Source organism: Rhinolophus sinicus, linkage group LG07 (assembly GCF_036562045.2).
Source record: "Rhinolophus sinicus isolate RSC01 linkage group LG07, ASM3656204v1, whole genome shotgun sequence".
Classification (NCBI taxonomy): Eukaryota; Metazoa; Chordata; class Mammalia; order Chiroptera; family Rhinolophidae; genus Rhinolophus; species Rhinolophus sinicus.
The window spans coordinates 66416468-66437679 of record NC_133757.1 but is presented as its reverse complement, the minus strand read 5'-3'; the positions used below and the strand labels follow the sequence as shown (position 1 = coordinate 66437679).

The 21212-nt window shown below is 37.9% G+C and overlaps 1 long non-coding RNA gene across 5 annotated transcripts in view; it reads left to right on the top strand.

The window, feature by feature from the left end:
- The first annotated feature begins 2187 nt into the window (after positions 1–2187).
- Positions 2188–21212, top strand: part of LOC141572649 (uncharacterized) — a 28681-nt gene continuing 9656 nt past the window's right edge. Inside the window, exons 1-4 of one of the 5 annotated variants that reach the window (XR_012497958.1) lie at positions 2188–2626; positions 2716–18094; positions 18299–18369; positions 20210–20593. This is a non-coding gene — a long non-coding RNA (uncharacterized LOC141572649). Of the gene's footprint in view, positions 2627–2715; positions 20597–21212 lie in introns of those variants that run through there. The other 4 variants (XR_012497957.1, XR_012497955.1, XR_012497956.1 and 1 more) reach the window with 4 other exon arrangements.

Here is a 21212-nt window from a genome sequence, read left to right as displayed (position 1 = left end):
TTGTAGTGTATAATGGGCACTTTTCTTTGCCCAAATTTGTGAGAGAAAAGGATGTGCATTATACATGGGTAGTACTAATTCTACATCTATGTAAATGTTTTTAATTATTTTATTTATGCTTATGCGTTAAAAGTGTAATAGTAGAAATCAATAACGATATCTGTATGCAAAATAATACTCTGGAATATGATAATCGGTTTTGTTGAACTTAAGATGAACTTACAACCACTAAGAGTTCTTTGCCTTCTATCATAAGTTTGTTACCAGTACATAAAATTTCTTGTACCTTGTACCTGTTCTTATGTTTTGTAATTATTTGTTATGTAAAATTTCTTGTAGCGTAATATGGTAAAAAATAAATGCTAAAATTCCTTTGTAATACAAAAAACAAGTATTGTTGTCGCACAGCAGTCTAACTGTCTGTCCCCTCGTGCCTATCCCTAAAGAAAGAAGAGTCTGTGAGACTGATCCTTTCAGGGACTTTGCTTCACCTTTGTGCTTACACTTCATGTCTCTCTGGCCCCCAAAAGACAGTTGGTCAGCCAATGACGGGTAAGATTCCTCACGGGAGGAACAACCCAAGCCAGGCGTAACCATGTATGGACCACCAGGAGAACTCACGGGTCAATAGAGGTGGGCACAACCCCCACCTTCCCCTGGCTAAGGAGAGCTTCTGCTTCTGTGGCCATATTCCTTCCCACAACCTGCTTGGGAAGTGAGTCAATGATGTGATAACATCAGTTCTCCTTCCTTTCTTATCAATAAGTTTCAGCATAAAGGTTTTGTCCCTGGGGAGGCACATATCATAATTGTTAAGACATCATGGGACTTTCTATTCCGGCTGTTTGCAGGCAAGGATGATTGATTTGAATTAGTTTTCTGGTATGATGTATGAGACTCAGACCGTGGAGAAAACAATACTACTTCCTTGCGTGTATATCAATAAAAGCCAGAAGGTGGCCTGATTCGGGGGCTCTCAGTCCTTTGAGGCTATGAGACCTTTGGCCCCGTTTCATAACTTTCTTGATTTCTGTTTCTTTCTTAACCCTTCGCCGTCCCTTCTCGTTCTCTCACTGCCTGTGTTGTGCTGCACCCGACAAAGTATCTAAATGCAAACAAATAAAAATTTGAGTTAAAAAAACGAAATTTTCCCCCTGAAAGTTTGGGCAAAAAACGTGACTGCACATTATACACGGGAGCACATTATACACAGCAAAACATAGCAACTTTTATCTAGAAAGCAGGAGGGATGGAACAGGGCTAGAGGTGTCACTGGAGAAACAGTAGTCACTCAAGTTAGCTGGGGAAAGTATGGTTATCTTTCAGGCATGACTAATCATTTTCTTCTCCTTCCATCCCATCAGAGTCCTCATTTGATGTCACTATTCCATGACGTTGCTTATGTTCATCGGGGCATCCAAGCCAGCTCCCACTCTTGGCTCTCAGGGTTGCTTTTCTTTTTAGTGCTGCACCTAATCATAATTGAGATAGAAACCAAAAAGAGATTGTTATCAGCTTTTGCTACAGAGATCTGACAACTCTTGGTCCCTGACACTGCTAGCTCTGACTGCGTACACGTGCTTAACAAAAACTCCTCACTAAGGGCTGGCGAGTTTAGTCTGTCTTTATCATAAAAACACAGCTGGTAGGAACTCAAGTGATACTGAACTGGTGCGTTTCTCCAGCAGTGACCTTAGTGGTGACACCCTCTGCGCCAGCACTTTGTCCCTGAGAACCAGACCCGAGGCCAAAGCTCAGCCCTCGGGCGGAACCGAGAGCCAGTTGGGTCGACTTGACGGTTTGGAGGAGTGACCCAAGAACAGACAGCACACCCGTAACTACTTCTCAAAGCTCTCATAGTCTCCATTATCCGTCTCCGGTTTCCGGTTCCCTCTTTCTTCCTCCGCAGGAAACGGCTCTCATTTTCTTCCCTCACGCGGGTCTTCAACCCAGGCGTCCTTTGGGCTCACTGTTTTCGGGGAGAACTCCCAGTATCTCCAGGGACACAGAAATGCTCAGCTGACGCTTCCCTCCCCTGAGCCCGGATCACTGGAGTCCCGCGCTCCCCTCCACAGGCCCAGGCCCCGCCCCCACCCGCTGACCAATCCTGGGCTCCGTCCCATCACAATAGCGCCCTCGTCGCCCCGCCCCCGGATGCCTGTCCAGGAGGCCACGCCTCACCCTACCACGGCCTTTGCGTCCTTGTGGTTGCGTAAGAATGGACTACGTCGCGTCCTCCTGGAAAAGGTGGAGTCCCGTGGGGAAACCGACCCAGGGTCACGTGGGCAGCCAGAAGCGGGGTTGGGGCGCGGGCTCCTGGGTGTTGGGGCGCAGGGCTGAGCGGGGGCGGAGCACGCCGAGAGCAGCAGCGTTTCCGGAAATGCCACGTGAGCAAGGCTGGCGGGAGTTATGCGCACAGCACGCTGGGCAGATCACCTCTTCCCTTCAGGCCCCTCCCAGGGCTCGCTGCCAGGGGTTTTCATGGTGGTGGTAAATAAGCCTCAGCTGCCACAGCTGCAGCTACCCTGTTTCCTGGAAAATAAGACCTAGCCAGACAATCATCTCTATTGCGTCTTTTGGAGCAAAAATTAACATAAGACCCAGTCTTATTTTATTATAAGATCGGGTCTGTATAATGTACTACCTGGTCTTATATTTAATTTTCGCTCCAAAAGATGCATTATAGCTGATTGTCTGGCTACGTCTTATTTTCAGGGAAACAGGGTACTATGGATTCCCTTGCATTCCACCCTCCTCTGGGTGCCCAGAGCGACCACCGAAGTGCGGGGTGTGAAGAAGAGTGGGTGCGTGGAGACTCGGAACCCTAGGTGAGGGGGCAGGACGGGCGGAAGGCCCGACGCCCACACAGACGCTGGACCAACCGGGGACTGACCCTGTATTGACCGGGGAGTGGGCACCCCAGTGGTGGGGACAGCAGGCCGGATATTTGGCACGGGGAGGCAGGAGTTTGCAGACGGAGCCAGGTGAGAAGTCGCCAGCCCACCTCGGGATATGGAGACCAAGGAAGCCAGCAGCTGCCAAATTTAAAGAATCCCTTCCTTCGGGCAGGGATTGGGGGAAGGGTGTCCTGGGTCAGTGGGCATCCCGGGACCTGGAGGTTTGAGGGATCTGTGCCAGCTTGCAAGGACACTTTCAAGGGTTTTGAAACTTGGTGGGAAAGAGGCTCTTTTTACTTTAGTTTGACCTTTTATTTTAGTTGTATTTTTTTAAGGCAGTACATTCACATATTAAAAGAGTCACAAACTTGCACACAGCTTTATCACTCAAAAACTTTTTTCTCTCTATTTCCTGCTTCCTCAGGAAATATTTTCAAACCTTTGAACTTTTCTTCTCCAGAAGTTTTATTTTTTCCTCTGGTATCTGCATTTCTTCGCTGTGTTCTTCCTTCTCCAGTTTCACTAAATTTGGTCTGAAATATTTCCTCATTGATTTCCTTTGCTTCCTAGTCACACTTTGCTGCTGCGTGTGTGTAGTCGGCCATTTGTTTTTCTTTCCCTTTTTCTAGTCACATCCTTGACTACAGGTGTGATTAAAAAATATGGTGAATGCTGCTGCCAAGTGCCATCCTATGGAAAGGCAGGGATCTTCAATACTGGAAGCGCCGCATCGAACCTTGTTGCTGTGTGACAGGTTTCAGCTTGTTCGGTGCAGTCAATTGGGTGTGAGCTACGGTTGAGAGGTGTGTTTTAAAGTGTGCCGTAAATCATAGATCGTGAACAACGCATTAACATGAAATTTTGTTTCAAACTGCAAAAAGTGCTAAAGAAACACACGAAATGTTAAAATTAGTTTATGGTGATTCTGTAGTGACCATGAAGATGGTTTATAAATGGTTTGAGCAGTTTTGTAATGGTTGTGAATCAATTGAAGACTAGGAGAGATGGGGACATCTTTCTACATCAAATACCCAAGAGAATGTTGAAAGAGTAAGTGATTAAACAGGCGATTGATTAGTAGGGAAATTTTCGAGGCTCTGAACATTTCTTATGGTTCCGTTCAAAGCATTTGAACAACAGATTTGAACAAGAGGCAAGTGAGTGGGAAATTTGTTCCCTGCATTTTGACGGTTGAACAAAAGCAACAGCATTTGTCAGTTTTTTTGGAGTTGTACAATGGTGCTGCTTCAGATTCCAGCTTTTTAAATACATGTCATCATAGGAGATGAAACTTGGGTCTATGGTTATTATCCTGAGACCAACGTTCAGAGTTCTCAATGGAAATCACCCAGTTCTCCTCGTGCGAAAAAAGCACAGCAATCAAGATTGAACAACAAGGTGATGTTAATTGTGTGTTTTGACCTTGATGGAATTGTGTGAGCTGAGTTTGTACCCAGGAACACTATTGTGACCTCTGAATATTATAAGGGCTTATTAGAAGCGTTGAAGAACTGATGTGCATAGAAAACGGCCTGAGAAATGGGCAAACAGTTTCATACTCCATTATGACAACACCCCTTGTCACACATCGCTTCCGGTATGGCAATTTCTGTCAAATAAAAACATTATGGTGTGTCCTCATCCACTTTATTCACCAGATTTAGTACCTTGAGACTTCTGGCTTTTCCCCAAAGTCAAAATGACCATGAAAGGTAAGCGCAACTAAAGACACTCACGAAAGAGAACTTCAGAACTGCTTCAGAAGGTGGCAAGTACGATGGGATGTGTTTGAAGTGAGGGGGAGTATTTTAAGGGGGATTAATGGCAATGTGTCTTTTACTGTAATAAATTAAAAAAAAAAAAATTTAAACATTCACCGTAGTTTTTGATCACACATCTTACATTTGCATTGGTTCTTTTTTGACAGCTGGAATGAGACTGAATTTAGCAGGTGCTAGGAGTAGGTCCAGGGCTTTGTCTCAGGCTCATATATATTTTCTTTATGATCAAGATTTTGGGTGAGTATTTGAGATCTTGCTGTCTTGCATATGTCAGTTTGGCTCAAGTAAACTCATATAAAAAAAGATTTTTGTATGTAGTTTTTTCCCTCCATTTAAAAAAACAGGAAATATGGCATGTAAGAGATATACTGTAAAACATATCTCAAAGGTGTAAAGAATATTACTCAACCTAAGATCTGTGTATCCACCACTAATCTTAAATAGAACTCTCTCTACATTTATGACTCTGTAAAATCCAAATCATCACAGCACATCCTTCTCCAATCACTGTGTTGAATTTTATTCTTGTCAATTACTTGCTTTTTATAATTGGACAAAAGTTATTTGTATCCCAGAAAAAAATGTATTGAATAGTTTTGGATGTCCTTGGATTCTATATATAAGGTGTTTCCATACTCTTATGTTTTTTCAGTGCCTTTCTGTTAATCAATCTTGCCTGTTGTCTTCGCAGGATGATTCCAAGACCGAGCATAAAGCCATAGTATTTTGCACTGTTTTATAGTATTTAATAAGTTTAATAAGCAGTCAACAACTTATTTCTCCACTGTTCTGTTAAAGGATATATAGGTTATTTCTAGTTTGGGATATTATAAACAGTGGTGCTTTGAACCAGCATATGTTTTCTGGGGCACATGTGCCAGACTTACTTTAGGCTCCATACCTATGATGGAATTCCTGGGTCATAGGATTTGTCCACATTCAACTTCATCACATAAGGACACTTTCCAAACAGGTATACCAGCTTCCCTCCGTAACCTAGTGGGATTGCTAGATTATATAGTGAGTAAATATTTAACTTTATATTTTGCATTCCATTAGCAATGTATGAGAGTTCCAGTGACTTTACATCTTTCCCAGCACTTGATATCATCATCAGTTTAGAAAATTAAAAATATTTATTTTAGTCATTCCATAGGGGTATATGATTATGTTCTTTCATGGCTTTAATTTGCATTTCACTAATTGCTAATAATGTTGATTATCTTTCATGAGCTTATTGATTATCCTATATCCCTTTATAAAGTATCTATCTGGTCTAGTGGTTTCCCCACTTTTTAAAATTGGCTTGTTTCTTTCCAGTTCATTTTTGACAGTTCTTTATACTTTCTAAAACAAGTCCAGATATATGATTTGCAAAATTTTCTTCCAGTTTGTAGCTTAATACGTTGCAGAACAAAAGCTTTTAATTTTGATGAAGTGAAGTTTGTCAACTTTTTATTTTATGGATCTTGCCTTTGGTGTTATATCTAAGAACTCTTTGCACAACACTAGGACTTGAAGGTTTTCACCTATATTTTCTTTTAAAAGTTTTATCTTAACAATTTGACATTTTACACACAAGTATAAGGTTTACTGTAAGGTTTTTTTGTTTGTTTTTGAATGAGCTGTGAGGTTTAGATCAAGGTTCTCTCTCTTTTTTTGCATATGGATATAATTTTGTTCCCACGCCATTTGTTGAAAATACTTTCTCCACTGAATTGGCTTTGCTTCATTGTAAAAAATCAGGTGGCCATTTTTGTGTCGATCTAGAGCTGGACTCTTTACTCTGTTCCATTCATTTATATGTGTATCCTTTCATCAATACTCCACTGTCTTCATTGTAACTTTTTGCTAATTTCTAAAATTGGGTAGTATGAGTCCAACTTTATTGGCTTTTTTCAAAATTGTTTGGCTGTTCTAGTCCCTTTGCCTTTTTATATAAATGTTAGAATAAGTTTGTCCATATATCTATAAAAACTTTTGCTGAGGTTTTAATAGGAAATGTGTTAAATCTATACAGTATATCATTTGGTGAAGAATTGACATCTTAGTATGTTGAGTCTTCCAATCTGTGAACACAGAATGTCTGTCCATTTACTTAGATTTTCTTGGATTTCTTTTATAATCATTTTGCAGTTTTTAGCATACAAGTCTTGCATGTTTTGTTAGATACCTGAATTTTTTTTTGAGCTGTCATTAGATTTCTACATATTTTATTGCTATTATATAGAAATATAGTTGAGTTTTATATGTTGATACTACTTACATTATTAGTTCTAGGAATTTGGGGGGTATGTTTCTTGGGATTTTCTATGTAGCCCATCATGCCACCTGCTGAAGGGGTAGTTTTACTTCTAATGTTCTAATTTGTATGCTTTTAATTTGCTTTTCTTGCCATATTTCACTGAATAGGACTAAATTATGACATTGAATTAGAGTGGTGAAGTGGACATCCTTGCCTTGTTCCTAATTTTGGGGAGAAGCATGCAGTTTTTCACCATTAAGTGTGGTTTATAGATGGTCTTCATCAAGTTGGGGTGGTTCCCCTCCATTTCTAACTTGCTGAGAGTTTTTATCATGAATGAGTGGTGCTGCATTTTGTCAAATACTTTTTCTATGTCAATTCATATGTAATTGTGTATTATTTCCTCTTTAGCCTGTTGATATGCTGCATTACATTGATTGATTTTCAAATGCTGAACCACCCTTTCACATTCCAAACTCTACTTGGTCATAGTATATAATTATTTTCTCTATCACTGAGTTCTATTTGCTGATATTTTGAGAAGGATTTAACATTTATATTTATGAAGGCTATTGGTCTAGTTTTCTTTTTTTTGCACTGTCAGGAACCTTACTACGTGAGTTGGGGAAGTGTTTCCTCCTCTTCCATTTTCTGGAAGAGCTGGTGTAAAATTGGTTTTGATTCTCCTGTAAATATTTGATATAATTTTCCAGTAAAACCATCTGGATTTGGAGATTTTGGGGGGAGTTTTTAATTTATATATTCGATTCCTTTAGTAACTATAGGTCTATTCAGATGATCTGTTTCACGTTGAGTGAGCTGCAGTTAGTAGGCTTTTTAGGAATTGGTACATTTCATCTCAGTTGTCAAACTTCTGTGAATGGAGATCTTTATAGTTTTCCCATTATACCCTTTGAGGTCATTTTACCAAAATTGGAATCTTTTCAGTCATTATTTTTTCAGATACTTTTCAGTCCCACACTGTTCCCTTCTGGGACTCTCTTGACATGAAAGTTAGGTCTTTTGTTGAAGTCCCAGAGATCCTGAAGCTCTGTTCATTTTTTGCTGCTGTATTATCTCTGTTGTTCACGTTGGGTAATTTTTATTGTTCTGTATTCAAGTTCGCTGTCCCGCACCCTCCCCTTTGGCTCCATTCTACTTTGAGCCCATCTGGTGAGTTTTTTTATTTTGGTAATTATTTTTTTCAGTTCAAGAATTTCTGCTTGGTTCTTTAAATCTTTCTTTGCCAGGTTGTACTTTTTCAGTTACTTGAAATATGCATGATTGCTTATTGAAGCATTTTTATGATGGCTGGTTTAAAGTTTTTGTCAGATATTTTAGCATTTTGGTGTTTGATGATGTAAGGGCTGAAAAGTTTTTTCTTCTTCCCTTCTAGGTTCTTTGGCTGGTCATTAAATTGACGTAAGACAGATAACAGGAGAAAAACATTTAATTTCGTATGTAAGGAAGCCCCATAAAAATATCGGAATCAAAGGCAGTCAGGCAATTGAGGCTTATCTGCCATCCTTAACAAAGAATGGGAAAGGGACCTGGTGCTTCAAAGGGGAGGAGGGCAGTTCACAAGGAGATAAGAAGAGCAGATGTTTGGTGATCCGTTGTTTGCCCTGCCCTGCAGGTGTCAGTGAGTCTTTCAGATGAAGTTCTCTCTGGTAATGGCTCTCGTTCTAGGCCAGGCCCCATATCCACATTTTTTTAGGCAGATAAGGGAGAAGTGAAACTTTCTTGATTCTGCTGGGTCTTGATTGCCTTTAGCTCAAAATAATCCACATGACAAAGTGGCACATTTTGGGGTGACATTCTGTTCCCTTTCAGTATCTTTTTGACTTTCTTTTCTCATATAAGTGGGTGTTTTCCTGGTTCTTGTTATGATGATGATTTTTTATTTATTGGATTCTGGACATTTTGAGCATTTAGATGAGACTCTAGCTTTTACTTAAACCTCCTGTTTTTAGCACCATACTGGCAAGGGAAGGGGAGTTCTGCCTCATTACTGTCAGTTCTCCACTCAGCTTCTGTGGACAGTGTGGGGAGAGGGAATGGGAGCGGTGCTTCATTCTAGTGGAGTGAGTGGCTCTTCAGGTTCCCCACTGGACCTTCAGTGGCAACACCATGCCTGTGATGTTTTGTATTGCAGCCTGGTGAGGGTGGAAGTCTGGGATTCCTATTAGTCTTTTATTGATATGGGTGGGGTGGTGTCAGACTGTTTTTCTATGGTGTTTGGCTATAGTAGGGTGGTTATTGCCTACAAGTTTTCTGTCTTACAAATCTGCCTCTTTCTTTGTCCTTTGGCTAGAGAGAACAGGCTTTTCTTAGACTTTAAAACTCTGCACCTATTGACACTTTCAGATTGCTTGTTTCTCTAACACCCAGTCTGGAATATATGAGGCAAAAATAAAACCCAGGGAACCCAATGTCATGTCATTCCTTGTGTCCCAAGATCTCTTCTTGGTCTGCTATTTTTCTTTTCATTTTAATTTTAACCTAAATTTGTTATAAGGATGAAACAGTTGGTTGCTTATCACTAACAAGGCATTAAGAACAATTATTTTATTGGTTCTCTTAATTGTAACAATTATTAAATCCATAGACAGTGGGTTAAAAATTAGATTTGATCAAGGTGAAATTCAGCTGCCATTAGTTATACTCTGTGCATGTTTGCTTATGTAATGTTCAGGATGTTTAGCTGCACTTAGTGGGAAGAATATGATGTAGTATGTACTCTGTCTTGTCCTGAACTGGAAGCTTTGCCTTAACTTTTGAAAGATATTTTTGCTATCTCTAGAATTAGAGTTTGACAGTTTTTTCTTTCAGTACTTTAAAGATGTCACTCTAATGTCTTCTCACTTCCATTGTTTCCAGTGTAAAATCTGATGTTATCTTGATATATGTTCTTTATTTAACATATCTGTTTTTCTGTTTGATTTAAATTTTTTTATTTTTTAATTGTTTTGAGCAGTTTGATTACATGTTCCTTGGTGTAGTTTTCTAAATGTTTCTTTTGTTTAGGGTTCATTGAGCTTGGAAATGCAGGTTTTAGTTTTTTAGTTTTTTTTTTTTTTTTTTTTAAGTGTGGAAAGTTTTAGGCCATCATTCTTCAAATATTTTTGCTGTTTTCCTTACGCCCCTCACCCCCAATTATCTATATGTTAGTCTGCTTGAAGTCATCTTATAGCTCACAGATGTTCTTTTCAACTTGGGAGGATATTTTTGGAGAAATGAACTTGATTGCCTTCAAGTTCAGTAATGTTTTCTTCTGCTGTCTCTCACCTGCTCTTTGTCCCATCCAGTGTATTTTTCATCTCAGACATTATTGTTTTGTTTCTAGAAGTTTGACTTTGGTCTTTACATCTTCTATGCCTGTACTTAACTTTTTGAACACACAGAATACAGTTACAGTAATTGTGTTTGTATCCTTTTCTGCTAATCTAACACCTGTGTCAGTTCTGGATCAGTTTCAATTTATTGAGTATTCTCATTATAGATCATGTTTTCTTCATGCTTGGTAATCTTTTACTGGATGTGAGGCATTGTGATTTTACTTTTTTGGATGTTGGATATTTTGTATTCCTATAAATCTTCTTGAGCTCTGTTCTGAGTTATAATTAAGTTACTTGAAAATAGTTTGATCCTTTTGGTCTTCATCATTTTTTTAGGATTTGTTAGGCAGGTCCAGGGCAGTTCTCAGTCTAGGGTTAATTATTCCCCACTACTGAGGTAGGATCTTTCTGAGTACTCTACCCAATTGACCATGAATTATGAAAATTTTCAGTCTGCCTGCTTAGAACAGGCACTACCTACTGTGTTTCCCTGAAAATAAGACCTAGCCAGACAATCAGCTTTAATGTGACTTTTGGGACAAAAATTAATGAAGACCCAGTCTTATTTTACTATAAGATCGGATATAATATAATATAACATAACATAATATAATTTACATAATAATTATAATACCAGGTCTTATATTAATTTTTGTTCCAAAAGATACATTAGAGCTGATTGTCTGGCTAGGTCTTATATTCGGGGAAACATGGTATTCCAGGAACAGGCCCTCAGTGAGCATTGGGCACCTTTCCCTCTAATGCTTTTGGGTGGTTCTTTCCCAGGACCTGGGTAATTCTTTAGCTACATTCTGCTGAGTGCTTAAGGGGGACCCTCTGTAGATCTCCGGGTTTTTCTCTCCCTGTATCTCTCTCTTCTCTGATGCTCTGTTCAATGAACTCTAGCTGCCTTGATCACCCCAGACTCTCAAATCTGTCTCTTCAACTGTGGGAGTCTGCCAGGCTCTGCCTCAGTTTTTTTCTTCCTGCACCATAGCTCAAAAACTTCTCGAGGCGGAAAGCTGGGGTAGTCATAGGGTTCATCTCATTTGTTTTCTGTCTCTCCTTTGTTGCCTGACGTCCGTTGTCATGGAAACATTTTTTTCCTCATATTTTGTTAACTTTTTGGATTGTTTCAGGTTGGAAGGTTAATTTCATCCCCATTACTCACTCTATCTTGCCTAGGGGTGGCAGTCTTCCATATTTTGTTTTAATGTCTTTTTCTTTTTATTTGTTATTATTATTTTTTAAGGAGGGCACGGCTCACAGTGGCCCATGCAGGGATCAAACTGGCAACCTTGGTGTTATTAGCACCATGCTCTAACCAACTGAGCTAATCAGTCACCCCTTGTTTTTATTTTCACTCAAGTCATTTTAAGTTTATTTTTTAATTTGGACCAGAGCACAGAGTGGTGAGTACATTGTTTTCTTAGTTTTACAACACTCTATGGTCCATTTTGTTATACATTATGTATGTATATATTCCCTTTAATCCGCATTTCCTATTTCCATTCTCTGATCTCATTGGCAACAATTCTAGTTTGAATTACGTATATCCTTTTATTATATGTGAACTTGTAAAATGTATAACTTGTTTATTGAGCAATTTATTTGCAATGCACATAACTAATATTCTGCTGGCGAATTTGTTCATTTGTCCTCCAGCACAGTGTTTTCACATCATGTTGATATGTGATAGTTACTCCGTTAAACTTCCGTTTTCTGCTTGTTCATCTAACATTATTCTGTTCCTCCCCATATTTCACTTGAAAGCAGGATTGCTGGTCATAGTTTATGCATGTGTATATCCTGCCTCTTATTCAGTCCATGTGGAAATTATCACCTTAATTCTAGAATTTACTTTAGCTAAAAACTCTATATTAATTTAGACTTAGCAATTTATTATATACTTTTCTGCTTATCACTATTGTTTATTTGTATCATGTTTTCTTTTTAGAATCAGTTTTTTATTTTATAGACTCCATCCTCTAATAATTCTTAAAAATAGTATTTATGGATTGAAATAAATCTGCATTTAGGCATTACTTGATTGCTTTTTTTCTAATTGAGAATTTTAGGATCAAAATTACATTCCCTTGGCACATAGAAGCCATTGCTCCTTTGTATTCCTATAAGTATTATTGCTGATGTGATTCTGGTTCTTTTCTAGAGCTGGCCAAAATTTTTATTTTCCACCTGTGGTTTAGAAAATTCTGATATGTTCTTCATTTATTTTAATGTTAACCTAAGTGTTTTATAAGGATAAAGCAGGTAGTTGCTTATAACCACAAGGCATTAAGAACAATTATTTTATTAGTTCTGTTAATTATAACAATTATTAAAGCCATAGATAGTGGGTTAAAAATGTTAAGGTTTGAACATCAGGTGAAATTCAGCTTCCATTATTAGTCATACTCTGTATAAATATACCTCCTATCACAAACAAGTTAACCAGTATTATTGGTTAATTGTAAGAGTTTTTTTTACAATTAATAATTATAACTAAGACTATTACAGAGGAGTTCCTTATAATCGAGTTTCTTTATGTAATGTCACTTATACTTGCTTACCTTTCTCATCTATAAAATGGGAAAATAATGTTTATTACATATTATGTATATTAAATGAAACATGTAGTTTCTGCTTTGTTTGCAGCCACAAAAAGATATATTCAAACAAGTTTGATGTCTGCCTGTCAAGTGTTCTGATGCTTTGCCCCTAGGCTGTGGAGGTTTGGCGGCCTAGCTCTCCCGGGTGCTGTTTGCCAAAATGTGCAGAATTTCCAGTATGGAAGATGGGGCATCAGGTGTTTATTTAACCTTTTATTGAACTCTGGTCAGAAGATTATATCAAATGGCCCTGGGGAAAAAAACCATGGGACACAGATGTATTGAAGAACTCAGGTCCCACAGAACCGAAGCAGATGGGTGTTGAAGCACAGTGACACAACATAGTACCAGTGAAGGCAGCTCAGGCTGATACAGCCAGTTTTATAGGAAAACTCCACTGATTTCAGTCTAACCTTCTATAGGAAATAGGTGTTATTACAGAAGTGGAAGCTATATAAACAAGTGCACCATGAACTTGTGAAATCAGTATTTTTTTTAAAAAATTCCTTTTCAGTATTACATAATACCTCAAAATGGCTCTTGCATTTTGAGCCTATTTCAATTTATATTGCAGTAGCGTACCTCAGAAGTTGTATATGTATATTGAAGTAATTTTGGTTATGTGAAATACAACTTTTTTTTGAAATACTACTTTTATACCATGCTGCTCTAAATACATTCAACAGACATGCTTTTGAAAAATTCAGTTAAAGGTGTTAGATCCATAAATTTTTTTAAATTTGATTTTTTTTTCCATTTTAATCTTTTTTTTTCCTTTATAATCCTTTAAGATAAGATTTTACAATATTAAATATGAAAATTTAAACATAACACTAATACTGTAGGATTTTGGTCTTTGTGATTATATGCAATTGTGAAGCCTTAATTTAAAGCTCTCTTTTTCTGTTCATTTTAGTTGTGTTTTGCTAAGGGAAACATTTAACTACATTTTTTGTTACCAAATTAAAATAAATTGTTTTTCACAGAAAGACTCACAGGACTCAAGATACAGTCATACTTATGACTAAGATTGATTACAGCATAAGGATGCAAAGCAGAGTCAGTAAAGGGAAAAAAAAGGTGCATGAGGTAAAGTGCAGAGGAAACCAGACATAAGCTTCCCAGAGTCCTCTTAGTGGAGTCACACGGGATGCACTTAACTGCTGCCAGCAATAGATTGCACCAACTCATGTGAAATGTGGTCTACCAGGGAAGCTCACTGAGGCTAGGAGCCCAGAGTCTTTCTCAGGGGTCAGTCATGGAGGCACACAATTCCTGACTGATGAGAGTCACTGAAATTCCAGACACCCGGGATGAAAGCAGGTGTTCAGTATATACCACATTGTTTGTTAGTTTAGGCACAGTGAGCCACTCTTATCATTTAGGGAAAGTTTAATATGTGTGTAGGCAACTGTTTACCAGGCAAGTTTTCAGATGCCAGCCAAGGGCCGGCCTTGCAAGCAGGCCTTTCTAAGGATAGCAGGCTCAGGTGTACTATGCTAACTCCTTTTGGCACAAAATAGAAGTGGCATAATACACCAGCTGAACAACAGATTGACAGAATGGATTTTAAAAAGTGACTCAGTGTCTATCAGAAAGTCATTATATATATGACTGCTTACAGATATAGGTAGTTTTAAAGATAAAGGGGTGGAAAAGATAAGATCCAGACAAGAAACACAAGAAATCTGAAGTGATTATTGATACCAGAGTAGACTTCCGAAAAATGGAAATTACCAGAGAGAAAGAGAAACAGTATGTAATGAAAAAAACTGAATAGCCAAAACTGTTTTGAAGAAGACGACTAAAGTTGGAGGAAACACACTACCCAACTTGAAGACTTATTATAAAGCTATAGGAATCAAGCTAGCATGGTGTTAGTGAAGGGATAGATCGATTAGTGGAACAATAAAGAGCCCAGAAATTGACAAATATGGCCAATTGATATTTGACAAAATTATAGCAATTCAATGGAAAAAGGATAATTTTTAACAAATAAGTACTTGAATGACTGGATATCCATAAGCAAAAAAAAATATGAACCCCAACTGAAAGCTCATACCTGATGCATTAACTCAGAATGGCTCACTGATCCAAATATAAGACTGTAAAATAATTTATTGGTTAAGCCCCTTAGGACCGTGTTGAAATAACAGCAACTGAAGTACATCCTAAGAATACCCTTCTTATGATGTTGGTAACAGTAGTATTGTCACTATCACTGTTTTACAAATGAGGCAAATAGAAGATTAGTAACTTAAGGGCACACAGCTTGTAGATGAGACTTGTAGTAATGGTTCCTAAGGGATTTGTGTGACAGGAGAGATGGTGAAAAGGGGGTAAGAAGCAAATATTTTAGAAGACTTTCTCAAGAGTCTGGATATTGGAAGCTCATTTCTCCTCTTGATCCTGTTAATAAATCACAAATTGCCCGTCTGTATGGTGTTGCTTATTCTTTGGCATTACTGCCTCGAAGGAAACATGATGATCCCTGGACTGGAAAGGTGAAGAGGTTAACCACCCTCGTGGCCTCTGTCGCTTGTCCTGGAATTGGACCCAGCTGGATTGCTCAGTGCTCAGATGCCCCACCCCGCCGTTTTATCCCATTTAACATGTTCGACTTTGTATTTCTCCACACCATTTCTGGTTTGTCCTTATAAATGTCATGGTTTTCTCAGTAAAGTTACACCTTGACACCTACATATTTATTGCAATATGAATAGAATTTCATCATATTTTGTCAAATTACTATTGGCCAATGGGAAAGATTTAGATGATTTGCTTAAATAGTTCAAATGTCCTGCTAGATTTCAGTAAATTTTTTTTCCTTAGTTTGGTCTTCAATTTGTTTTTAAAACTTAATCTCTTTTTAATAGGTATCCTACTTTTGTTCTTGAATTACTGCATTGATAAGAATTTTGGACAGTATTAATATTAGTAATAATAATAGTGATACTAAGTACCCTTGTTTGGTAACCAAACAATTTTGTGGAGTTCTTTTAGTGGTGAGTAATTAGGTAAAATATTACATAGGGGCTATCTAAAACGCTTCAGTTCTGTTACAGGATTATATTATCTCCCTGTTCTTTTCTAAAATCATGTTCAGAGCCTTGTGGCATACCATCTATATCCCAGTCACAAAACCCCTTTTGGTTATTAATAAAACCTGGGGAGGTGGCGATCTATTTCAATCACTCCTGAGACTTTCTACTTTCTGACGTGATCCCTGATCCATGGTAGTGATACAGACCATCTGTATTAATTTCCTAGGGCTGCTGTACAAATTGCAACAAACCTGGTGCTTAAAAAGGAATTTATTCTCTCACAGGTCCAGAGGCCAAGAAGTCTGTTACGAAGGTGTCAGCAGAGTTGGCTCCTTGTGGAAGTTCTGAGAGAGGGTCCATTCCAGCTCTCTCTTAGCTTCTGGGGAGTGCTGGTAGTCCTTGGTGTTCCTTGTGGCTGCCTTCCAGTCTTTGCCACCATCTTCCTGTGGCCTTTACCTCTATCTCTGTATGTCTTCTTTTCTGTCTTGTAAGGACACACATCCTTACAAGATTTAGGGTCTACCCTAATCCAGGATAATTTCATCTTGAGGTCCTTAACTTTAATTACACCTGCAAAGACCCTTATTCCAGAAAAGATTTCACCTTAACAGGTTCTGGGGGTTAGGACTAGGGCATATCATTTTGGAGGCCACTATTCAACTACTATACTACTCTTCTGTTTACTAAATTTAACAACTTGCCAGAGTCCCTCTTTTGATCCACGCTGTGGAGGGAGGAAGGTGAATAAAAGTGATACCTTTAATATCACATAGTCTTATTCCAAGGAAAGATGCAAAAACCCTCACACACTTATAATGATATATGTTAAGTACAATGAAGAGATAAATACAAATCCTGTGGAAACACAAATTAGGATGTTCACAAAGCTTATTCCTTGAAAAGGTAATGTCTGTCTAAAACTGCCCTATCCAATATGAAGCCACATGTGGCTGTTGAGCACTTGAAATGTGACTGGTGTGACTAAGGAACTGAATTTTTCCTTTTAATGTTAATATAAGTTTAAATACAAATACTTGATTCAGTTATTAGAAAACTTTTAAGTGTGCCTTGAATAACTTGGTACATAAACAATATTTTTTCAATAGTAAATTTTGTGAAATCTAAATATAGATCAAATATTTCTTATGAAAATTTAGCATCTGAATTGAGATACTCTTAATTGTAAAGTACACAGCAGATATTGAAGACAAAGTACAAAAAAAATCAGTGTTTGCATTTCCACATCAGCTAAATGTGATTGACAAGCTTACAAGCAATCTGTTTGGAGGAGAATTGTAAGTTTCAAATTTTACATCATTTTGGTATTAAGAGCATTTACAAAGCCTACTAATTAATGCTAAGATGGAAGTACTAAAAGAGTTCCTGCATCACAAACTAGTAACTACACTGGGGTTTGAGGAGCAGAACAGCAGCGTGGGAGAATGAGGGACTGCCCCGCACTACGGAGTCTGCTCCTCACCCCGCTGCTCTTCTTCCTACCTCAGCTTCCTCCAGCCCCACTGGCCTTGCTGTCTTTAGATTTCAGCAATCAGGCTTGCTGTGTTCTCTCAGGTATAGACATGCCTCACTCCTTTCATCCTTCAGAGCTCTGCTCAAATATGACTTCCTCACAGACTTTCCTCAGAGTCCTCCATAAAATGCCCCACCTCACTCACCACACCTCGTCAATCTTCATCCCTTCAGTCTGCTTTATTTGCTTCCCTATATGCATGAAATAAATATTCATTGTTAATTGTCTTCCCATTAAAACATAAACTCTGTGAGAACAGCAACAGTTTTGTTTACTGGTTCCTCCCCAGAAATTGTAGTTTATGGATGTAAATGAGTGAATAGACTGGGCTGGGGGCAGAGTACCTGGGTGGCCTTTCCTTACCATGTTAACATGGACAAGTCTGTCCTTGCATTTCAGTGTTCTCATTTGTAGGTAAGGGATGATACCAATTTTACTTTTTGCTTGGAGTAGTTATGAAGATTAATGGAAGAAGGGGAAACTATAAACATCTATGGGCATGCATTGCTGCAAGTAATTTGCATAAGCTATCTAAGTCCTATATTAACCTGATAAAATGCATATTAGTATTCTCATTTTACAGATTAAGACACCGAGGCTCAGAGTTTGTGACTTGTAAAATCCAAAGTGATAATTGTGTGAAATACTGGTAAGTATTAGTGATATAAAAACTCTTTGCAATAAACCATGTAAAGTACATTGATATTTTTATATTGATTGCATGTTGAAATGATAATATTTTGAATATATGTTCTAAATATACTATTAATTTCACCTGTTGTTACTTTTTTAATGTGACCAATGCAAAATTTAAAATTACATGTATGACTCTTACTGTATTTCTGTTGGACAGCACTGCTGGGTCTAAAATTATGAAAGGGAACCAGGTTAAGGAGGAAAGAATATTTCACAAAGGAGAAAGAGGTATTATTAATTATGATAATTCGCTTATTGAATGAATGTATGGATCAAGTTTTACCCCAATGTCTTATTCTTGCTATTTGTCCCCTCTCCTTTTTTGTTTTTAATTTTAATAACAAGAATGTATAAAGAAGGGAGAGTATTTGCAGTCTTTTTGGTAATCTCCATTTTGGGGTGTGGGGAGCAAGCACAACAACAGTCAACCTTTCTTCCCAGAGGAATTTTACCAAATCAAGGATCACAATTCTTACTGAGTGGGGAGTCTGAAGAAAAAGGCTTTTGATAATATCTCTGGACAGTTTAATGCTCTGGGTAGAGCGTTATGGAGTATGCAGACAATAAGCAATTGAAAAAGCAGTCAGCCCATTGAGTGAATCGATTGACACTCTGTTCTGTAGTCTGACTAAAAACCTAAGTTTGGAAATACCGGGGGTGCCAAAAAAATGGTTACACATTTTAAGAGATGTAATCTATGTATTACTTTTAGAAGTTGAATTGAATTATGGTAGCAATGTGTAGTATGACTTTTGCTTAAAACATGGCATTAATCAAATGAATGCTAGCATGCGACAGGCAGGACAAAGAAAATGGCGGAAGCACTGTTGCTCAAGGAGCGTTAAGACCATTTTGAAGTGGTATTTGAAATTCAAGAATGTTGTGGAAGTACGATGACAATGGAGGCATGAGTATGCAACAGAACCTCCAAGATGCTTAACAATTGCACACATTTCATAATAAGTTTGAGGCGCATGGTACTGTGTGAAGAAACTGAAATGGCATATGCAGTGATACAAGTGGGCACTTTGGTCAACGTTGCTCAAGCAGTAGTTCGCCGTAATCAGAAGTGTCTGGACACTGATGATAACCACTTTGAGCACCTCTTGTAATTGCAGAAGTCAAACGTGACTTGTATTCATCTTTTGTTATCGGTATATATTGAGTATTACAATTTTAACACTGTTTTCTTCCTTTTTTAAAATGTGTGTACATTTCTTTGGCACCCTTTTTATTTTTCTAGTAATCTCTTTATTTTGTGTGACTCAGTCTTTTGCATATACACGACCCAACTTTTAAACATTTAAAACATAACCTGTTAAACAGGTTAACACCCATTTTGAGGGCTCTTGGGGTTTATAGTTTCCTTTCAAATTTTATGGTCTGAATTAGCTTACTTCTGATTTTGAAATTATTTCATTATGGTAAAATACACATAATGTAGTATTTACCATTTTAACTGTTTAAGCATACAGTTCAGTGCCATTTACATGCACATTATTGTGCAACAATCACCACCATCCGTCTCTGTATAACTTGTATTTTTAGTCAGAAAACACACATAACAAAATTTACCATCTTCACCATTTTTAAGTGTACAGTTCAGAGGTGTTAAGTACATTCACATTGTTGTGCAACGAATCTCCACAACACTTTCATCCTGCAAAACTGAAACTGCACACCCATTAAACAACTCCCCTTTCCTCTTCATCCCAGTCCTACACCCACCATTCTACTTACTTTCTATAAAGTTGCTAACTCTAGGTACCTCATATAAGTGGAGTCATACAGTATTTGTCCTTGAGTCTCTCACTTATTTCACTTAACATAATGTCCTCAAGGTTCATCTACTTTTTAATTTTGAATATTCCATTGTATGTACCACATTTTGTTTACCCATTCATCTATCAACACTTGGGTTGCTTCCACCTTTTGGCTATTGTAAGTAATGCTGCTATGAACATTAGTGTACAGATATTTCTTTAAGGACCTGCTTCCAATTCTTTAGGTATATACCCAAAAGCGGTATTGCTGGATAATATACTAATTCTATTTTTAATTTTTTAAGGAACTACCATACCATTTTCCATAATGGCTGCACCACATTACAGTCCCACCAGCAGTATACAAGGATTCCAATTTCTTCACATCCTCACCAACACTTACGAGGTCGGAAAACTGAGTTCATAAACTCATCCTAGAAAAAGTGCTACATACCTTATTGCTGAATATCACTGTGGTCACCTTCGAAGTACTACCCTTGGGAAGCTATGCACCGATGTCAGCGCCTAGTCCACCCTTCAAAGCAATTTTGGGACTCTTTCTGGAATGGCCATCAGAGCTGTCATTGTATTACCTTTGATGTCCTGAATGTCATCAAAATGTCTTCCTTTCAATATTTCCTTTATCTTCTAGTAAAGAAAGAAGTCATTGGGGGCCAGATCAGGTGAGTAGGGAGGGTGTTCCAATACAGTTATTTGTTTACTGGCTGGAAACTCCCTCACAGACAATGCAGCACGACAGTGAGCTGGTGCATTGTCGTGATGCAAGAGCCATGGATTGTTGGCAAAAAGTTCAGGTCTAACATTTTCACGCAGCCTTTTCAGCACTTCTAAATAGTAAACTTGGTTAACTGTTTGTCCAGTTGTTACAAATTCATAATGAATAATTCCTCTGATATCAAAAAAGGTTAGCAACATCATTGCAACAAGTTCGCGAACTTAATTGTCCAAACTCATGTTTTCTGCTTTTTTTTTTATGATAGCCATTTTAATGGGTATAAAGTACCTCATTGTGGCTTTGTTTTGCATTTCTCTAATGATTAGTAATATTAAGTGAAATTATTTTAAATTTACAGAAAATTTGAAAAAATAGTGCCGTGTTTCCCTGAAAATAAGACCTAGCCAGACCATCAACTCTAATGTGTCTTTTGGAGCAAAAATTAATATAACACCTGGTGTTATATTAGATGATATTAAAGACGGGGTCTTATATTAATTTTTGCTCCAAATGACACATTAGACATTTTTTTTAAAAGATTTTATTGGGGAAGGGGAACAGGACTTTATTGG